Source organism: Phacochoerus africanus, chromosome 2 (assembly GCF_016906955.1).
Source record: "Phacochoerus africanus isolate WHEZ1 chromosome 2, ROS_Pafr_v1, whole genome shotgun sequence".
In the NCBI taxonomy this organism is placed as follows: Eukaryota; Metazoa; Chordata; class Mammalia; order Artiodactyla; family Suidae; genus Phacochoerus; species Phacochoerus africanus.
The window spans coordinates 76,621,855-76,645,244 of NC_062545.1; the positions used below are offsets into that span (position 1 = coordinate 76,621,855).

Below are 23,390 nucleotides of genomic sequence, written 5' to 3' on the forward strand. Positions count from 1 at the left end.
TGATGTTGTCACTGCAGTGGCTCAGGTTACTGTTGTGCAACGGGTTTGATGCCTGGCTCAGGAACTTCCGTGTGTGTGGCCAAAAAAAAATTGTGCTGCTATGAACATTGAGGAGCGTGTATCTTTTTGAATTAAAGTTTTCATTGGATATATGCCCAGGAATAGGATTGCTGGATCATATGGTAGTTCTATATTTAGTTTGCTGAGGAACCTCCATACTGTTTTCCATAGAGGTTGTACCAATTTACATTTCCACCAACAGTGTAAGAGGGTCCCTTTTCTCCTCACCCTCTCCAGCATTTATTATTTGTAGCCTTTTTGATGATGGCCATTCTGACCAGTGTAAAGTGGTACCTCATTGCAGTTTTGGTTACCATTTCTCTAATAATTAGCAATGCTGAGTATTTTTTCATGTATCTATTGGCTTATCTGTATGTCTTCTTCGGAGAAATGTCTGCTTAGGTCTTCTGCCCATTTTTTTTCTTTTGATTGGGTTATTTTTTGTTACTGAGTTGTATAAGGTGTTATATCAGTTTTAATAGTTCCAATAGTATTCCACAGTCTGCTTATGAAACAGACTGCTTTATTACGTTACTCCAATATTATATATGCATTTTAATATTAATATTATAAACAATGCTGTGATAAATAGCTTTGTACATTTATCTGGTTAACTCCTTAAGATAAAAATAACCAAACATTGGAGTTCCTGTTGTGGCTCAATGGTAACGAATCCAACCACCATCCATGAGGGTGGAGGTCCGATCCCTGGCCTCACTCAGTGGGTTAAGGATCCAGCATTGCCCTGAGCTGTGATGTAGGTCGCAGACGTGACTTGGATCCCAAATTGCTGTGGCTGTTCGATTCAACCCCAGGCCTAGGAACTTCCATATGCCATGAGTACAGCCCTAAAAAGAAAAAAAGAAAAAATAACCAAAAGAGACAAGTTCTTTTTTAAGGCTTTTGGTACTTATTCATTTCCAAGCTACATTTTAAGTGCTCAAAAGCCTTATGACTAGTGGTTACAATATTAGACAGCACAAATATTTCCCTCAGTGCAGAGAGTTCTGTTTGATGGTGCTGGTGGATCAGTTGAATTGTTGAATAGGGTACAGCTTCCCCTCTTGAACTGAAGCTGGCTGGGGTAGGAAGCCCCTCTAGATCCACTTACTCCTGAGGACCACCTTTCACAGTGACTTCTGCTCTGTGCCACAGCTACAGCACTTAGGATGCACTCTAGAGTGTCAGCACTTCCTCTGAGGAAACACAGCCCCGCCCAGATTAGGAAACAGACATGTTCCTACTGACATCGCTGTTCCTATTCCTGTCTCCAGCCCGAGCTCCCAGCCTGAACAGGTTACTAAGTACATATGGAGGGGCAGGCTTTCTGACCAACCTTACACATTTCCCTTGAACATGCTGGCTGGTAACTGGCAGAGTGATGTATGCCTTCATTTGGTTCTTACTTTTACTGTTTCCTCTACCAAAGCTCTTCAATATGATGACACTGGGAATGAGATCCTTTTTAAATTTTCCAAGGGTAAAAGAAATTGTTCCAAATTCTGCTATTTGCTTGTTTCAAAAGAAAATTGGTAAGAGGGTGAAAGATGAATCACCACCTTAAACTCAGAAATTAAAGATTTTAACGTTTATAGATATTAAAACAAATTAAAAATAACTTTATATCTAAACAGGTTCTCTTTACTTTTCCACTTGAAGTCTATTTAAAGGAGTTCCTGTTATGGCTCATCAGGTTACGAACCTGACTAGGATCCATGAGGATGTGGGTTCAATACCTGGGCTTGCTCAGTGGGTTAAGGATCTGGCGTTGCTGTGAGCTGTGGTATAGGCTGGTAGCTGCAGCTTGGCTTCTACCCCTAGCCTGGGAACTTACGTATGCCATGGGTACAGGCCTAAAAAGAAAAAAAAAATCTACTTAAGGAGTTCCTGTCATGGCGTAGTGGAGGCAAATCCAACTAGGAGCCATGAGGTTGTGGGTTAGATCCCTGGTCTTGCTCAGCGGGTTGAGGATCCAGTGCTGCCGTGGGCTGTGGTGTGGGTCGCAGATGAGGCTCAGATCTGGCTGCGTAGGCCAGCAGTTGTAGCTCCAATTGGACCCCTAGCCTGAGAACCTCCATATACCACGGGTGCGGCCCTAAAAAAAAAAAGGACAAAAAAGACAAAAAAAAAAAAACTACTTAAGAAATAAGTACCTAGAAAAGGTTTGCCTTAGTAAAGTATCAGAATATAGCAAGCAAGAAACAGCAAATAGTCACAAATATATTAAGCAAATGGCAACTAGACTTTATGTAGTATCTTTTCATGGAAATAAATTTATTTGAGGTAGAAAGGAAAGTGCTATTTTCCAATTTCTATGTAAGAAAATAAAAAGCAGCCCAAATGTAATTATAGAATGAAAGAGCAAAACCAAAAAAACAGGAATTCTAATTTATAGTTCAAATTCTAATTCATAATCATACCAGAAAGCCCATTTTAAGAAGCTGCATTACTCTTGAAGTAATATCAAAATATAAATAAGTATATATATATATACACACACATATACATATATATGTATATATACACAATCTGACCAAAATTAATTCTAAAGATAGACTCTTTACACAATCATGTATCTGTTAGTGACATACATCTGTAGCATATTACATATTACTGTTTTGTCAAGCAGATGAATGGGATTTTGATTTAAAGAACTCATCATCACAAAAAAAGATCACAGTATCAATTCTTATTTCATGATCAAACTCACTCTAATTCAGTCAACGAAATGTATGACATACAACTAGTAGTCACACATAACAAGGCAAGGTACGTGCTACACACCATTTGAGAAGAAAGGATACTTGTGACTAGAAAAAGCAGAAACTGTAGAAAGACATTAATGTCTAAACAAACAAAATTAGTCTTAGAGCCAACTCGAAGAAAAACAGTTTTGTCATGTAAACCTTCACTTCATGCTGTGTCTAAGTGCCAAATCTATCTCGTGAGGGATCATCTGTCCTGGCTCTTCGGCAACTCACCTGGGAATCACTTTTGTCTCATCTGGGAGAAGCTCTGAAACCACCATGTTATATAACTGCTAGACCTGGCTGACGTGTATACAGGATCAGGGGCCAACCACATAGAAACAATTCTGAATAGTACCCAGGGTCATCGTCAAAAGATAGAGTAGATCTATATGGAAATATGCATAATATACCCCTAAAATGCACGAGAAGAATCTAATCCACAAGGCTACAAACTTCATTTCCCCATTAGATTCAAGCACTGCATCCCGAAAAAACAAGAAAGGGGCAAGTCACAACTGATCAAATCTTATCCTGTCAATTATAAGGAGCCGAAAAATCATTTATGAGTATTAGAGGCATACATTATAAACTACAAAGTTCTCAAAAGCAATGTAAGAGATCAGAGGCATTTTACAGAGAATAGAAATTCAAGTACAAGAAAAAGCTAAAGCTTTTTAAAGCTAAAAATCCTACACTAATTAAACCCAATGAAAAGAGAAGAAATGATACCTGCTATAGGTTTATTAGGGATATACTGTGATCCACAATATTAGTGCCTACATATTTATAGGTTAATAATAAGCACTGAATGTAGGGAAGGATTAACTAAGTAATGAATTGTGCCTATTTATTAATTATACCTTCAACATCCAAGGCTAATTACTTTTTTATGGAAAGGCTTGTCCTGACAAAAATGCTTAGTAAATGAAAACATGATTTGGATTTCAAAAGGGTATTTGAATAATACAAGTCTTACATTTTATACCAGACTCAACAAATAGACTCTATGTACTACAGTTTTAACAGAGGTAAGCAAATTTACTCATCAATTAAAACTGGAAAAGTCCTAGTGCTTTATTTACCCCTCAAAATTTTTTTTGGTATGATTAAGTAAGAAGGAGCAAGAAAATCACTGAAAGACAACAATTCGACACTTGTAAGTAAGAGGAAAAAAAAAGACATATCTTGATGAAGAATTTATAGGTTAACTTAGTACATATATAAGTGTGTTAAGTAGATATGAACCACCAGTAGGTTCTGGTACTAGCTGGTAAGATTAGCTAATTTTTTTTTTTAACTACAGTTGTACCAATTTGTGTCTCTCTAACTGATGTTATGTAAGAAATTGATAGCTATGCTACCCTTCTCACCCCCACCAAAAAAGTTCTGGGCTCAAATAAGTTTGGAAATGAAGTGAATAGGTTTCTTCATTACATCTCAGAGCCCTTAACAGGCTAAGGTAAAATATATTTGACAATGGAATCCTCCCCCTTCCAAAGCATAGCTTCTAGAAATATTTCCAGCTACTAGTATTCTGTGGAATTTAATTTGAAAAAGAATGACTATTCTCAAGACAGCCTACATGGTCTATGTTGACTAGAAACATATATTTACTAGATAAGCTACCCATTAAACATTAAATAACGTTGGATCTTTAGAAACAGCAGGCATACATGGAACCACAGTATTAACATTGACAGACAATTTCTCTTTAACGGGTTTCACAAAGAAGACAGGACCTTTGCTTTATTAGCTCTCATTCTCCCCTCTGCATTACTCCCTGTCTTGGGGGTCCTTGCTATCCAAGTCTCCTTGGTAAGGCAAAGGAGCAAAGGTGATGAAATATAAAAGTGAACAGGTCCAGGAAAAGCAGGGTAAACAAGATGTTTATTCAGACTGGCTGGAAACTGTCATTAGAGGAGTAGGTTAGTTAAAGACAGGGAGCCGGATTAGTGCCATCGAGGAGAAGACAGCTTCATGTCAGAAAGGCTGCATAAAATCACAACAGTAGGAAGTCAAGCAGTTCTAGGGTAAGACAGCAAGGAACGTGTAAAAGGCTGAGACACTGTTCATGACTGAGAAGAGAGCCAGCTAGTTAAAAAGCAACGTACTGGAGTTCCCAACTGGGAACCATGAGGTTGTGGCTTAGATCCCTGGCCTCTCTCAGCGGGTCAAGGATCCAGCATTGCCATGAGCTGTGGTGTAGGATGCAGACGCAGCTCAGATCCCACGTTGCTGTGGTTGTTGTGTAGACCAGCAGCTACAGCTCCGATTAGACCCCTAGTCTGGGAACCTCCATATGCCGTGGGTGCAGCCCTAAAAAGACAAAAAAAAAAAAAGCAACGTACTAGGCACAATACCCTGCATGAGACTGCTTTGTAGTGCTTTTTGCTACAGTCCTTTGTACCTAGCAAAACTCCTTTGAATGAGGCCCAAAACATACATATCTTTAATTGAAACCTTTAAAGAAGGTTAATTTGACTTCATATGTATTTTCACCAAACATAATGCTTTGTAATTTTTATAAGCACAAAATAATGATGTTGAAATAGAGTTTCCTTTGATTTTAAAATTTTTTACTTTTGTAATATTTTACTAAGAGAGGGATTATAATCATACTGCATACTCTTTTTTATAGTGAGCTAAAATGTATACACCATAAATTTTATCATTTTTAAAGTATCCAATTTAGTGAATTCAAGTACATTCATAATGCTATACAACCATCACCACTATCTAATTCCAGAATATTTTCATCATCCCAGAAGAAACCCATTAAGCAGTTACTCCTCATTCTTCCCTCAATCCAGCCCCTGACAACTATTATCTGCCTTCTATCTCTATGGATTAGCCTACTCTAGACATTTCATTTAATAGAATCATATAATATAATATTAATAGAATCACCTAATGTTATTAATTATTAAGGTCCATCCATATTGGAGCAAGTATCAGTACATCACTCCTTTTTTTTTTTTTTTGTCTTTTTACCTTTTCTAGGGCTGCTCCCACAGCATATGGAAGTTCCCAGGCTAGGGGTCGAATCAGAGCTGTAGCCCCTGGCTTACGCCACAGCCACAGCAATTCGGGATCCCAGCCACGTCTGCAACCTACACCACAGCTCACAGCAACGCCGGATCCTTAACCCACTCAGCAAGGCCAGGGGCCGAACCCGCAACCTCATGGGTCCTAGATGGATTCGTTAACCACTGCGCCATGACGGAACTCCTGTCACTCCTTTTTAAAGGTGAATAATATTCAATATATGGATAGAACACATTTTGTTTATTCATCATCAGCTGGTAAAAATGTGGTTGTTTCCATATTCTTATGCTAAGAATAGTTGTGTGTAAGTTTTTGTTTAAACACCTATTTTCAGGTCTCTTGGGTCTATACCTAGGAATTACTAGGTGGTATGGTAATTCTTTGTTTAACTTTTTTTCTTTTTTTTTCATCTTTTTAGGGCTGCACCCCCAGCATATGGAGGTCCCCAGGCTAGTAGGAGTCAAATCAGAGCTACAGGCTGCTGGCCTACACCACAACCACAGAAACGCCAGATCCAAGCCCCATCGATGACCTATGCTGCAGCTTGTAACAACGCCAGATCCTTTAACCCTCTGATGGAGGCTAGGAATCAAACCTGCATCCTCATGGATACTAGCTGGATTCTTAACCCACTGAACCACGATGGGAACTCCCAGATTTAACTTTTTTTTTTTGTCTTTTTGCCATTTTCTTGGGCCACTCTCATGGCATATGGAGGTTCCCAAGGCTAGGGGTTGAATCAGAGCTGTAGCCCCCCCACCTACACCAGAGCCACAGCAACGCGGGATCCGAGCCACGTCTGCAACCTACACCACAGCTCACGGCAACGCCGGATCCTTAACCCACTAAGCAAGGTCAGGGATCGAACCCACAACCTCATGGTTCTTAGTCGGATTTGTTAACCACTGAGCCACGACAGGAACTCCCCCATATTTAACTTTTTGAAGAAGCACCAAAATGTTTTCCATAGCATCTACACTATCTTACATTCCCACCGGCAATATATGAGTATATGAGGTCCACATCCTTACCAGCAGTTATTTTCCTTGTAATATTATTATTATTATTATTATTATTATTCATAGTCACTAGAATGACAAAAACTGCTATTGTTGTCATTCTACTGGATATGAAATGATATCTCATTGCATCTTTGATTTCACAATATCTAACGTATAGTGGCTTACTCACTGAGAAAGACAACATTACGTTAGTAGGTTAACACGGTCAAAATTAACTTGGTCATTTAAACTCATTTAAACTCAGACTGTGTAAGCTTTAATTTATTAATTAAAAGTCTAATGACACTTTAATGTCTTTATAAAGGTGCTTTCATTTCTAGGTTCTGTTCCTTGCAAAAGCTTGATTTAAATGATCATCAAATCTCTGAATCATGAAATGGCACGCAGTTTGCTTCTCAGAGCATTTTCATATGATTAAGTAATAGACTAAAAACAATGGAACATCTTTCTTCCATAAGAATAATTTAAAGTATTTTCAGATTGTAAATATTTTTATTTTAGCATCCTAAAATAGTTGGCACTATTCACTGACATTCTTCATGAACAAAAGCACATTACATTTATTAAGAGAGTACACATTTTCTCTATAGAAGGAAGTGTAACAATGATAATTGTGTTTTTAATCCCTGGGGACCATTAAGTAGTGTTACATAAATAATATTATAACTTCTCTTCTGAGCTTGGGGCAGGCAGATAATGAAAAAATATATAAGGTAATTAATTTACAGATGTAAAATGTTTCCTTAATTCCACATCTAACACTTAACTTTTAAGAATCTTTTTAAAATAAAGAATATTCAAGTATAAGGAAATCACAAATTTACCAACATATTTATCATTTTTATCAGAGTATTTTACATGATATTATGCCAAAGACTTAATAAAAACTCTCTCTGTATAAAAAATAAAATAAACCAAGCCATAAAACTCATACTTAACCTATTTATAAAAAATATCCATCACTGGACCACCTATGAGTTCAAATATTTTATCAAACTTTAATTTAAAAATCATGATAAATAAACAACAAAGCCCTAGTGTTTAGCACAGAGAACTGCATTCGATGCACTATGATAAACCGTAATGGAAAAGACCTCTTTTTAAAAGTGTATAGATGTATAACTGAATCACTTTGTTGTTCAGCGGAAATTAATACAACATTGTAAATCAACTATACATCAATTAAAAATAAAATAAAAATCATGACAAAGAATAACTAATGAGTGACTGGGGAACAGTGGGCCCTGGATGATCCCAGGTAATGCTGGTACACAGGATTTAAGAAACACACTGTGAGAACCATGACCTTAGATCATGGCAAAGAGTTTTCCTACAGAAAGATCCATTTAAAGAAGTACTAAATAATCTTTCTAGAACATTTAGTCAGACATGCCTAGGATGGTCACAAGCTTTGAAAAGACCCCGCAAGTTAAACAGGAAACAGGGACTCAAGTGTGTCACTTCCCAAAGGCTACACATATATCAAAACAGCACTTTAAATCCTTGAGCAGAATAAAGCAGACAATCAATCAACCAATAAGAACTCAGAGCTCCATACATATTATATACTTCAACTAACATTTAAAATAGTCTGGAAATCTGAGATGGAGAAATAAATCGCCTTGTTTCAGAAGGCTTTGATTCTATTAGAAAATAACTCTTGTTTTCAAGACTCTCATTTTTTTTATTCTTCCCATTAAACACACTTTAAATGGTGAAAAGACAAAAACGAAGGTTCCCAGGTGCCAGGAACAAAAGAACTGAATCAGAGCCAAAATAATGAACTGATGTGTAAAGCCCACTGGGGATTTGAGACCTGGATACAGGCCCTAGGAGCTGGGGTTCTAAATTCCCACTCAAAAACAGAAGATGGATGTCTTAGGGTATAGGTCTGAGGCCCTGGACTGAGCCTCATCCACAGAGTCCAGAGTCTAGGAAGAGCAACACTAAGAAGTTGGTGAAAAGAGGATTAGAAAAACTCTCTCCACTGGCCTGCCAAAGCAGTAATAGGTTTGCTGTATGTCCTGGTCCTTGTGTTGTGCAGTATGCAGAGTACATCAAAGGCAAAGAGAAAATCTTAAACTCAGAGAGAAAACAGATTACCTAGAAAGGCAGGACTCTTACACTGACAGTGGACATCACATTAGCAGTAACCAAGGATAGAGGACCATGGAGAAATCGTCAAAGTGCTTTAAAAACAAAAACAAAAATAAACAAAAAAACTAACTTCTAATTCCATATCCAGCTAAATTCTATATCAAAAGTGAGGGCAAAATAGACATTTTCAGTCAAAGGCTAAAAAAATATAGAGAGAGTTAAACAAGCCTTTGATGAAAACAAACACTAAAAATGTACCTCAATAAGGAGTATATACAAAAATGAAGAATTATGTAACTAAATATAAATAAGCCCTGACTTTAAAGAAACTAAAAATACACAAAGTTGGGTGAGGGGTAGCTGCAGTTAAATAAAAAGAAGGTAAAACTAAATAACAGAGAGAAATAACAGGAGGGAGAAAGTAGAGTTAGAGTTCTAAAGTCCTTGTACTACTTGGAAGAAGCTGGAAAAACTTGAAATTAGAAAGGATATAAGTTATATAAGTTATTTCCAAATCAGAAGTTTAGGAAAAAAGGAAATAAGGAAATCACAATCAATACGTCAGACATCAGAAAAGATGGGGGGGGGAATCAAAGCATGGGACATAAAAAACAGGAGAACAAGAAATAAATCTAAATATACAAATAAGCACATTAATGTAAACAGATTAAATTCTCCCCATTCAAAAAGGATGCTTAGGTTAGAAAGGATATTAAATTTAAAAGAGAAATTTAAGTAATTTCACTTTAAAAACTGTGAATCACTATATTGTACATGTGAAAACTGATGCAATATTGTACATCAACTGTACTCAATAAAAAATAATTTTTAAATAATAATTCTACAAAAGTCAATTTCAATTAGAAAGGCATTACTGTTCCTTGAGAATAAAGAGCTAAAATAGTAAGCAGAATGTTTTTTAACATGCCAGTGGCTTTAACAATCCAAAGGATTGATTTCAAGTGTTCTGAAAATCCTGATTCATGAAGCGATGTAACAGCAAATGGAAGCAGAATTCCCCAGTGCTTTCAGACTTGTTCTTCAGAGAATCAATGAACTTCTCTGCAATAAAGAAGAACCTTATATTCCACTCCCATTTCTCAAAAGAAGCTCTTGACAAGGCAGTGATTCAAGACCCTAACTGAGATAAAGCATGACTTTCAAGACACAGGACAAGACTTCTTTCAGGATTTTTGGCAGCGTCTTTGATGCTAATGTAAAAGCAATGATTCATAGAGACCTACGGAGCTTCTTCCTTCACCAAAACAGCAAAACCAGATGTGTTACCAGGTACTCCATCAGCTTTGATGGTAAGCCACTTTTCACTGTTTCACTTCTCAATGGTCTTTGCAGTTTCCAAAATGAGTTCACAAAACAAGAATTCTTGATGGCATCAGCATGCTCTTAAGGACAAAAAAGAGAAGCTAGCTTCACCAGAATTCATTTGGTTACATGCCGAAAGAAAATAGTGTAACTGCTGACTCCTTTAAATCCTTGTTTAAGGGACTACGAGGAAAAAAAATGTCCACAGTTCAAGAAGAGGCCATCTTTGTTCTGCTCCTGGTCACAAACCATCCAGAGTTGAGACGGCTTCCCCAGGCTGCTCCAGTTTATCACTACTTTAGCTTCTAAGATTTTGTCAGTTAAGGTTTTTGTGTCGGGGCAAATCCACATTTAGGTAAGGTCTTTTCCAATTAAGCCATCTTCTTGTCTAAACAATTCCCACTGTCCAATTTGTTTTCTATCTGGACAGACATAGGGGTTTCTTCAACTTTGCAGCCATCTGACTTCAGGTAGCAAGAACCTTAAAAAAGCACAGCTCTGTATGTGTGCACCCTCAATCTTTAAGACCAAGGCCAAAAGACACAAATTTTATCCTACTTTCTTTTTCTTCTTTTTTGTTTGTTTATTTCCTTTTTTCTTGTTTTTGGCCATGCCTACAGCATGCAGAAGTTCCAGGGCCAGGGATCAAACCCACACCATAGCTGTAACCAGAGCCACGGTAGTGACAATATCAGATCCTTAACCTGCTAAGCCATGAGGGAACTCCTTCGGTTCCTTTCTTTGGCCACACTTGTGGCATGTGGAAGTTCCTGGGCCAGGAATCAAACCCACACTGCAACTGCAGCAACGTTGGATCCTTAACCAGCTGTGCCACACGGGTGCTTCCTTCGTTTCCTTTTTTATCGTAGTAATTTTTTTCCATTTAAACTAGATTCTGCATGAATACAGATGACATGGTAAATTTTCATGGATTCTTACCAATTGGAAACTGTTTGATATAGTCTCCTATACATGTAGCAATGATGAAAACTGTACATAACCTAACTGGATACGCTAATGATCCATGACACCCTATATTTAAAGTAGGGAAGGAAAAAAAAAAAAAAAACTAAACAGTTTTTTATTTCAACAGGGAAAAAAGCTTTAAAAAGGCAATTTTCAAAGTAATAGAAAAATATGTATTGTTAAAAACTTTTTTTGGAGTTCCCATGGTGGCTCAGCCATTAACAAACCCGAGTAGCAACTATGAGGACACAGGATCAATCCCTGGCTTCACTCAGTGGGTTAAGAACCCGGCTTTGCCGTGAACTGTGGTGTAGGTTGCGGATCCTGCGTGGCTGTGGCTGTGGCTTAGGCCAACAGCTACAGCTCCAAATTTGACCCTTAGCCTGGGAACCTCCATATGCCACGGTACAGTCCTAAAAAGACCAAAAAACAAAAACAAAAAAAGTTTTTTTTAAGCTGTTTTCAACCTTCAGTTCACAGACTCCTAAAATCCTAAACTCCATTCATGCAAGTAAAGAATTCCTTATCTTTTATCTCTAAAGTCATAAAATATGGACTTGAAACAAACAAAATACTGGTAAGCAACAGACTTGACTATTGTAGCACAATGCATTTTTCAAAAAATAGTCACAACAGTATCACATGCTCTTCGAGAATTTGCCATTCCCAGCAAGAGGTGACATCTCTCTGGGTGTGCATGTGACTCACTTGTGACCATTAACACAGTGAATGAAAGTGACAATTTGAGGCCACCATGTCTCCCAGAAGCAAGGTCACATGTAGGCATCTTCCCAAGTGAAAGCCCAGCCATCATACAACTGAAAAAAAACATCCACATGGTGCCTTTCTGGAGTCCCCTTCATAGAATCCATGTGCATAATGAAAAGGGGTTTTAATGCCACTAAGTTTTGGAATAGGTGTTACAATACTAACTGGAATAGCTATCTCTGCAGGGGGTGGGGGGGGGGTTAATCCCATTTCTAAAACTGCATGTTTTTTAACCTAAACAAAGTTAGTTTCCCTATCTACCTATAAAAGATTGACAAAACTAAATGTGATAAAACTATATATGGGCTTTCCCGTGGGTCTAAACACCAAAAATTTTATTTTATTTTATTTTATTTTATTTATTTATTCTTTTTTTTTTTTGGCTTTTTTAGGGCCACACCTGTGGCATATGGAGGTTCCCAAATCAGAGCTACAGCTGCTGGCCTATGCAACAGCCACAGCAACACAGGATCCAACCCATATCTACAACCTACACCACAGCTCAAGACAACACTGGATCCTTAACTCACTGAGTGAGGCCAGGGATTGAACCCGAAACCTCATGGTTCCTAGTCAGATTCATTTCCACTGTGCCACAAGGGGAACTCCCAAAAATTTTAAATAAATAAATTAAACTTATGCTAGCCACTCCTGATTTTCACAACTGACATTAAAGGTCTTATATACTTCAACTCTCAAATAAGTCCTACAGAAATTATATGAACAAAGTCATAGCCGCTGGCTCATGTGCTAGCTAAATCGCTCATATAAATTGTGATATTTATCCCTGCTGGTATTAGAAAAATATTATCTCCCCCTTATTTAGAGAGAATGATTAATAAAGTCTAAGAACTCCTAATATGTCTTCTAGATGAAGTCTACAATTGTTGGTAATAATTTATTGCAAAAGCTGAGGCTAGAAAATATACCAACATTCTAAACAAACCAGTTTCAAAAGGGAATAACCAAAAACTAACCATGATAAAGGCAACAAAGTCATGAAATCTTATTAAAGTACAATCGTTGACTAAAGGCAATAAAAACTGGTAACCTCTCTAGCACTATTATTCAGAAGATCCCTTTTATCTATTCCAGTATCTGGAAAAAGAGAAGAAAAACACCTATCAACAAAACAAGTACATAACCTGTTGAGAGGTAAAAATGTGTGACTGACCATTGCCCCACTGATCCTCCAAGGGACACTAAGGTTTGTTTCCTACCATCCCTTCCTCCCCAAATTTTACTGTATGGTTCTCATTCTAGCTGGAAACATTTTGGAGCAGAGGAGTGATACAATCATTTTTATAGTTTAAGATTAATTCAATGGCTATGTTTAGGATAGGGTAGAAGAGGCAAGAACAGAATAGAATACTATTGCAAAAGTTTAGGCACAGCGAGATGATAAGGGCTTAGACAAAGGCAGCAAAAGTAAAATTGGAAAAGCTTTATATGAAAAACTTTTTGAACAAAAAAATTACAAGATCTGGAAATCAAGTTGAGTAAATCTTGAACTATTATATAAAAGACCCCTTTCTACATAGATTAGAGAAGACATATAGATAGATAGGATTGATTTTTTGTATCTGCGCCTGAATCAAATATGAAACTATAGTGCAACATCGGGAGGTAATAACATACAAACGTCCAGCTGGAAAATGAAATATATACAATCACCTAGAATTCTAAATTATACAGAGATGAGACGGTATCAGCCAGTAGAGTCTTGAAAATGACGGCACAGTGAATATAGAGATGAATAAAGCTAAGAAAGCAAATGCAAAGGGTGTTCACAAAAGCATTCAAAAGTCTCCAGCTGATATCCATCCACTAGGTAAGCTCCACTGGAAGAGAAATATTATTGTCCGTGGTTTTTTTTTTTTTTTTTCACTGTTGTATCTCCGGCATCTGGAATTTATTGAATGAACCAGTAATTAAAGTACATTAAATACAACTTCCATAAATATAATCTATGATAGCTTTAAAGGATTTCTTATGGATCTGTAGCTTTCAAAAATTCCAGCAAGGTATGGGAAGCAGAGAGAATGGTAGTCAAACAAGAACATATGGAATTAGTTCATTCGTCCTTTCTTAAAAAAGTCAAAAACTCTGAGTTAATAGAGCTTAAACCAAGTTTAGAGGGAGAAAACTAAAGTAAATAGAAAAGGAAAGCATGGGATTAATAAGTTTAATTATAAATATAATGTCTTATCTAAACCCTCTTGAAAAAATAATGAATTAAACAGTGAAAAGAAACTGAATATTACTAAAAATAACAGTAATACTGATAGTAAGAAGTAGCTTAAATGGATAATATAATTTATATAACTTAAGGAGTTCCTATTGTGGCTCAGCAGTTAATGGATCCGACTAGGAACCATGAGGTTGCAGGTTCAATCCCTGGCCTCACTCAGTGGGTTAAGGATCCGGCGTTGCCATGAGCTGTGGTGTAGGTCGCAGACAAGGCTCGGATTCCGCATTGTTGTGGCTCTGCTGTAGGCTGGTGGCTACGGCTCTGATTAGACTCCTAGCCTGGGAATCTCCATTTGCCACAGGTGCGCGGCCCTAGAAAAAGACAAAAAAAAAATTGTGTAATTTAAATGTAAAAATATCCTGACATTCAATTTTACAAAATTGAGAGACCAAATGAATAAATAAATCGGAGGAACAGATCCTGAGCAAAATCCATCATGCAGCGTTAGAGGTTAGAACATCATTACAAGGGTATTATGGGCTTGCTCTAACACTCTCATAAGCAACCTATAAACTTCTGGATACAGGTATTATATATAAATAGAATTTATTCTATTAAATACAATTATTTAACTGAAATTTGGCAGGGTTTAAGCTTTTTATTTAAACTGTTTAATCATGAGGAGGAAAAATGATTTAATACAAATTCAAAAATGAACTTTTACATAAGCAAGAAGCTCAAGAAGCTTACTTTACATCAATGTGTAAAATCCTTTGTTAGTCTGTTTTAAAATGCTTTTTTAAAAATAAAGTTATATTCTCTTGGACTGATTTTATAAATAAACTCTTTCAGAAAGCGTTTCTCTTTTTCAACCCAACTTGTAGAAGATGTAGTATTTGCCACAAGAAATCGGCTAGCGTGTTGCTATGGGAACAATGTTTTAATATAATTTTAAAACACTAGTAGCTTTAAAGAACAATGAGGTAAAGGAAAGAGACGTGGGAAATGATAATCCTAGTATTTCACAATACAACCATTATAATCATGCTGCAACAGAGCTTCTTATACTTTTTTCATTCTATACTTAAGAGAAAGTATTAGGACATACTTTAGGCACCAAAAAGAGAGCATTAGCAAAGGCAGATTAAAACCAGCTCTTTTGAGGAAGAATAAAGAGACGTAATGAGGTCCTTCTCCCAAGAGTTAAAGAAAGGAAAGGATTCTCATGTGAGGTAAAACTATTAAAAGACCATCCCCACTCATACCCTGGAAAGCCCTCAGAATCAAAGCGTAGGTGTTCCTTCAACTCAAGCCTGGAGAAAATGGGGCAAAAGGAATCAATAAAATAATAATTGATTGGAGGTAAGGCCTTAAAATGTTCCATACCTAATTACAGATGCCTAAGTGGGTTTTTTTTCCCCCCTAAATCTTACCTTAATAGGGTAATTGGAGAAAAATATTTTAAACAAGTGGCTTAAGTTTATCTGTAGTAATAAACAACTATATTTTATTGTTTTTTTGTTTGTTTGTTTGTTTTTTGTCTTTTTAGGGCCGCACTCACGGCATGTGGAGGTTGCCAGGCTAGGGGTCTAATGGGAGCTGTAGCTGCCGGCCACAGCCACAGCAATGCGGGATCCGAGCCGCATCTGTGACCTACACCACAGCTCATGGCAACGCTGGATCCTTAACCCACGGAGCAAGGCCAGGGATTGAACCCGCAACCTCATGGTTCCTAGTCGGATTCATTAACCACTGAGCCACGACGGGAACTCCTAGAATCCAATATTTAATGAAGCTTCTATACCAGACACTATACTAAACCTTTCCATACATTAGCTCACTTAATCTTCCAAATCCCTATTAGATAAATAATATTATTATCTCTATTTTTACAGATGAAAATATATTAGTAATTCACCCAAGGTCACACGGCCAGGACAGGAACTCAGTCCTTCAGATACAAAAACTCATCCTTGGGAGTTCTCGTCGTGGCTCAGTAATAATGAACCTAACTAGTATCCAGGAGGACACAGGTTCAATCCCTGGCCTCACTCAGTGGGTTAAGGGTCTGGCGTTGCTGTGAGTTGTGGTGTAGGTCACAGACGTGGCTCAGATCTGGCATTGCTATGGCTGTGGTGTAGGCCAGTAATTACAGCTCCAATTTGACCCCTAGCCTGGGAACCTCCACATGCTGTGGATGCAGCCCTAAAAAGACAAAAACAAAATAAAACTCATCCTTTTTTACCATTAATTGAATTTGCCTCCCTCAAATCATTGCCTATAAGACTAAATAAATATTTGTTGATCATTTTAAATGTCTGCTATAAGCAGAAAGAAAAAAAAAAAGAGTAAGGGCAAAAAAATATTTAATCAGGAGTTCCCAACGTGGCTCAGAAGTAACAAACCTGCCTAGTATCCATGAGGTCTCAAGTTCGCTCCCTGGCCTCGCTCAGTGGATTAAGGATCCAGTGTTGTCTTGAGCTGAGGTGTAGGTCATAGATGTGGGTCAGATCCTGTGTTGCTGAGGCTGTGGTGTAGGCCAGCAGCTGCAGCTCCAATTTGACCCCTAGCCTGGGAACTTCCATATGCCATGGTTGTGAGGAAGAAAGGAAGGATGGATGGAAGGAAGGAAAGACGGAAGGAAGGAAGTTTCTGAGATTCATCCACGTTACCATGTGTATCAGTTTACTTTTTTTTTGTCTTTTTTGCCATTTCTTGGGCCACTCTCACGGCATATGGAGGTTCCTAGGCTAGGGGTCTAATCGGAGCTATAGCCACCGGCCTACGCCAGAGCCATAGCAACGCAGGATCCGAGCCGCTTTTGCAACCTACACCACAGCTCGTGGCAACGCCAGATCCTTAACTCACTGAGCAAGGCCAGGGATTGAACCTGCAACCTCATGGTTCCTAGTCAGATTCTTGTTAACCACTGAGCCACGATGGGAACTCCTGCATCAGTTTACTTTTTTAAAGTAGTAATTTTCTTATAGCTATACCATATAATTGTTTATCCATTCTGCAATTAATGTACATTTGGATTGTTTCCTGTTTGGTGCTGTTATGATAAAGCTGCTCTGAACAATTCTTCACAAGTTTTCTTGGATATATTATTTTTCTTGGAGATATATATATATACACATAGAAATGGAATTGCTGGGACCATACAACAAGTTTGTGTGTAAATTCATCAGAAACTGTCAAACTTTTTACCAAAGTAGCTATTTCATTTTATGCTTCCACTAACACCAGTTAGGCCATATACTTACCAACTGTGGTATAATCAGTCCTCTTAATTTTAGTCATTCTAGTGGATGTACAATATTTTGTCATATAGTTTGATTTTTATAAACATAGTTATATTGTTTAAAAAGAAAAATAATATTGCAGAGACTATAAGCAAATAATCCTTAGACCCATCTCTCCCTTTCTCTATATACAACTACTTTTAACTTTTCTGGTTTGGGTTCTTCTGATTATTTCATATCTCTAAGTATTTAAATCACAATTCTTGACTTACCAACTTTAAACATTATTGCTTTTCTGACATAATAGATGAAATTATAACTTACTCACCACTACACCCATCTTCATCTTCCCTCTCCATCTTCTTATACTCAGATGATCATTTTCAGTTCACCTACTATTTACTTTAAAAATTATTCTTGGGAGTTCCCATCGTGGCTCAGTGGAAACAAATCTAACATCCACGAGGACACAGGTTGGATCCCTGGCCTTGCTCAGTGGGTTAAGGATCCAGAATTGCTGTGAGCTGTGGTGTAGGTCGCAGATGCAGCTTGGATCCCACATTGCTGTGGCTGTGGTGTAGGCCGGCAGCTGCGGCTCTGATTCGACCCCTAGCCTGGGAACCTCCATATGCCGTGGGTGTGGCCCTAAAAATAGAAATATTCTTAACACTGATTTTTTGCTTCAACTTTGGACAGTGTCTCTACTATTTACACATTAGTGAGGGTAACCCTAGCTGCTGCATAAATAAACTCCCAAATTTCAGTTGCTTATCACAGCGGAAATTCACATACTGTTGTAAAAATTAATTAAATTGGTAGGCCTGAAAAGAGTGAAAACAGCACACTCCTCCATAGTTGTTCATAAAACTAAGAGGACACATGCTCTTTCTCTCACTTTTGGGCCTGCCTACAAGTGTTTCCACATGCCCTCCCCCACTTCCCTCCTTCTCCTTCACCCAGCCAGCTCCTACTGGCCTCTTAGACCTGTATGACCACAAAATGCCCAAGGAGCCCTCCCAGACTCCCAACTATGGTCCAGCTGCTTCTCCAGCCCTCTGTCTTGGCCCTGATTACACTGTATTGAAATTAGTGTTTTCTTATCGGTCTACTACAGATAACCTTGTTGAAGGAAAATTTTTGTTCACTACTGTCTCCTTAGCACTTAATGCAATGCCTGTATTTAAAATACTCAAATATTTCATGAAAAATCAACTTATTTAAAAATTATTCATAGAAATATTATTTCTACCAGTTATTCATTAAAACATACATGGTTACAGGAATCAGAATGATCCAAAACTTTAGACAATGAAAACAGACCATAATGTTTAATATTATATTTCAAATAATAATTTGCCCAAAGAGAAAGTTTAAATTTTCTAGTATTAAGAAAACTTTTTTTTTTTTGTCTTTTTGCCATTTCTTGGGCCACTTTCACGGCATATGGGGTTCCCAGGCTAGGGGTCAAATCGGAGCTGTAGCTGCCAGCCTACGCCAGAGACACAGCAACGCGGGATCCGAGCAGCGTATGCAACCTACACCACAGCTCACGGCAATGCCAGATCCTAAACCCACTGAGCAAGACCAGAGATCAAACCTGCAACCTCATGGTTCCTAGTCGGACTTGTTAACCACTGTGCCACGATGGGAACTCCAAGTATTGAGAAAACTTTTTCAGCTCTTAATTGTTGTTACTATTGTTAAAAAAACAAATTCAAATAAACTGTTGCATTTATTCAATAATTTATTAAGAGCCCACTTTGTTCCAAGCACAGTACTAGACAGATTCCAAGGATTCAAGAGTGACTATATCAGACACAATCCCTGACCAAATTTTATGAAGGCAGAGTGAATCTATACTAAAAATACTTTTAAAATGCTAATATCTGGAAAAAAAAAAACCCCACTGGCTTGTTAGTCTTTGTTTCAGAGAAAAATGAAAGCATTTCCAATTATTAATTAATAACTTAGTTGAGCAATTGTTTATGTAATAAAAAATTTCCTTATGCTTCTGGGCAAATTCTGAGTATGAACCTACATACCACCTGAGTATGAACAGACATACTATGCATAACTGAATAGATAGTAAGACAGTCCCAGATAAGAAAAAAAAAACAGGAATTCCCATTGGTGCAGTGGAAAGGAATCCAACTAGTAACCATGAGGGTGCTGGTTCAATGCCTGGCTTCAAACAGTGGGTCGGGGATCCAGCATTGCCATGAGCTGTGGTGTAGGTCACAGACTCAACTGGGATCTGGTGTTTCTGTGGCTGTGATGTAGCCAGCAGCTGTAGCTCCAATTCGACCCCTAGCCAGGGAACTTCCATATGCCATGGGTGTGGCCCTAAAAAGCAAACAACAACAAAAAAAAAAAAAGAAGAAGAAGAAGAAAAACAGATAAAACAAGAACAGATATTCTTGGTGGACTCACAAATGGCTATAGTCTTGGAATAAACCTACTTTTGGCAAATGGTAGAAAAAGAGGCAGAAAATACATAAAGAAGAAACAAAGAAGAGAAAAAATAAATAGGATAAGCAATAGGAGGAAAAGCAGTGAAATGGAAAATCAAATGATGGGATAAAAATATTACTTAGTGTACTAATAAGCTTCACATTGTTTTGAATTCAGATAAGAATTTGAAGAACAATTAGAATTTCTTTCCGGAACTCTTATTTTATTGTGAAGCCCACAAGTTCATCAAATTACATATAGAACAGTATAAATTTAGCACAATACACACATACACACAAATATACACACAAGTGGTAACTCAACATTATCCAAAACCACACACTAAGCATCAACTCAACTACATGTTCCACAATTAGGTATGCATCTATGACCTGATGAGCATTTAGATATTATAATAAAAATGTCTGATTCTCAGGATCCCTGACTTCAGACAACACAACAAAGCCACACTATTCAAAACAGTATAGTACTGGCACAAAAATAAGACATATATATAGATCAATGGAACAGGATAGAAAGCCCAGAAATAAACCCATGCACCTATGGTCAATTAATCTACAGCAGAGGAGACAAGAATACACAATGGAAAAAAAGTCTCTTCATCAATAAGGGATGCTGAGAAAACTGGACAGCTGCATGTAAAAGAATGAAATTAGAGAATTAGCATTCTCTAATAATACAGAGAAAAATAAAATCAAAATGGATTAAAAACTTTAACATAAGACCAGATACAACAAAACTCTTAGAGGTAAACATAGGCAGAGCACTCTCTGACATGCACCACAGCAATATCTTTTTGGATCCACCTCCCAGAGAAATGAAAATAAAAATAAAAATAAACAAATGGGACCTAATTAAACTTAAAAGCTTTTGCACAGCAAAAGAAACTATGAACAAAACCAAGACAACCCACAGACTGAGAAAATACTTGCAAATGAAGTGATCGACAATGGATCGATCTCCAAAATAAACAAACAACTCATGAAGCTCAATATCAAAAAAAACAACCCAATCAAAAAATGGGCAACAGATCTAAATGGACACTTCTCTGAAGAATAAATATAGATGGTTTAAAAAACACACAGGAAGACGCTCAACATCACTAATTATTAGAGAAATGCTAATCAAAACTACAGTGAGATATCACCTCATACCAGTCAGATTGGCGATCATCAAAAGGCCTACAAATAACATGCTGCAGCACATGTGGTGAAAAGGGAACCTCTACACTATTAGTGGGAATGTACATTGGTACAGCCACTATGGAAAACAGTATGCAAGTTCCTCAAAAAACTAAAAATAGAGTTGCCATATGATCCAGCAATCCCACTCCTAGGCTTATATCTGGAGAAAACCCTAATCCAAAAAGATACAGGCACTCCAGTGTTCGTGGCAGAACTATTTACAACAGTTCCAAGACATGGAAGCAACAAAGGAATGGATGTCAACAAAGGACATCAACAAAGGAATGGATAAAGAAGATGGGGTGCATATACACAATGGAATATTAGTCATAAAAAAAATGAAACAATGCCATTTGCAGCAACATAGGTGGACTTAAAGATTATCATACTAAGTAAAATAAGTCAGAGAAAGACAAAAACCACATGATATCACTTATATGCGGAATCTAAAAAAAAAAATGATACAAATGAACTTATTTGCAAAACAGAAAAGACTCACAGACTTTGAAAACAAACCTATAGTTACCAAAGGGGAACAGCGGTGGAGAGGGAAGGATTAGGAGTTTGGGATGGTATATGTACACTATGGTATATGGAATGGATGATCAACAGGGACCTGCTGTACAGCACAGGGAAATCTCAATATTCTGTAATAACCTATATGGGAAAGGATATGTGTGTATGTATAACTGAATCATTTCGCTATACAGAAGAAATGAACACAACACTGTAAATCAACTATACCTCAATAAAATTTTAAATGCCTGATTCTTATATTTATAAATATGTGATTTCTTTAAAAAGTATTTTGTTCTTACTTTTTTTTTTTTTTTTTTTTTGGCCACACTTGTGGCACATTGAAGTTCACAAGCCAGGGACTGAAACCAAGCCACAGCTGTGACCTATGCCACAGTAGCGGCAAGGCAGGATCCTTAACCCACTGCACCAGGCCAGGGACTGAATCTGCACCTCGGCAGCAAAGACCCAAGCCACCACAGAGACAACAGTGGATCCTTACCCTGATGCACCACAGTGGAAACTCTTCTAGTTACTTTTTATAGTAAAGTAAGCGATTACACTGATTTTTTTAAATTATGCATATAAATCAGCTATATCATCATTGAATTTCTATTCAGGACAACAAAGGGACCTATAGATTAATTATTATAAAAGGGGGATTGAGGAGTTCCCTAGTGGCTAGTGGATCTGGCATTATTACTGCTGTGTCGCAGGTTCAGTCCTTGGCCAGGAATTAAGGCATACGCTGCAGGTGCAGCCAAAAAAATAAAAGAATAAATAAAAATTTTTAAAATCAAAAGGGGAACTGGGTCAGTTGTGGCTGAGAAGCACTGCTACAGCACAAATATCTAGGAATGAAGTTATTGGATAACAAGGTACATGTATCTTAACTTCAGTAGATAAATTATTTTCCTCAGTGTTACAGTAAAATAATTTATAATTTCCCCTAATACTATATGCCAGATCCAGTACTATACAACACTGCAAATACTCGATACTGTTACCAATCTGGAGGGCAAAAAAAGTATCTTATTGTGGTTTTACTTTACATTTCTCTGATCATTAACATAACTGAGCATCTTCTTCATTTACTGACCATTAACGTTTCAATTTTTTTAAGTTCCTGTTTAATGCTTTAGCCTACTTTTCTATTGGACTAAAACAACCTAACTTTAAAAATTCTAAGGAGGAATAAAGTTAATACCATGCTAGCAATATCCAAAGATCAAAGCCACGAATAAAGTTAAGCTTATTAATCAGATTATTTAAACACAAGGTGGTAAAATTATCAGAAAGTCGGGCAATCCAGAAGAAAGAAAAAGCTTCTTTTTAAATTAGAATTGACTTATAGGGACAAAAAGGTGACGAAACAGCTTGTACCCAAACCTCAGTTACATAGTACTCTACAAGTAAGATTTTCAAATATCCTTTTCTTTTCTGATACTATTTTACTGTCAAGAATACCTGGCATTATCTGGAGCAAATTGTAATCTTTTGGCAGTCATTTTGTTTGAAATGCTAATTTCCTTCAAGTATTTGAATACTATATTATCTAAAACATCGCTAAAATCTACAAACTGTGGAATTTCCAATTAGAACATTCTTCTAAGAAAAACAGCCCATTCAAACTTTGAAATTACCAAGCTACTGAGTGTACTAAGAAGCTTGTAAACCAATGTCTATGTTGTATCAGTTTATCTCACTCCCACTACATAAATGCCCATCATAATAAAATACAATGATCTAGT

General features: G+C 37.2%; 1 protein-coding gene across 5 annotated transcripts in view; it reads right to left on the minus strand.

The window, feature by feature from the left end:
• CDK19 (cyclin dependent kinase 19) overlaps positions 1–23,390 on the minus strand; it is a 198,569-nt gene that overhangs the window by 93,444 nt on the left and 81,735 nt on the right. The window lies entirely within an intron of this gene.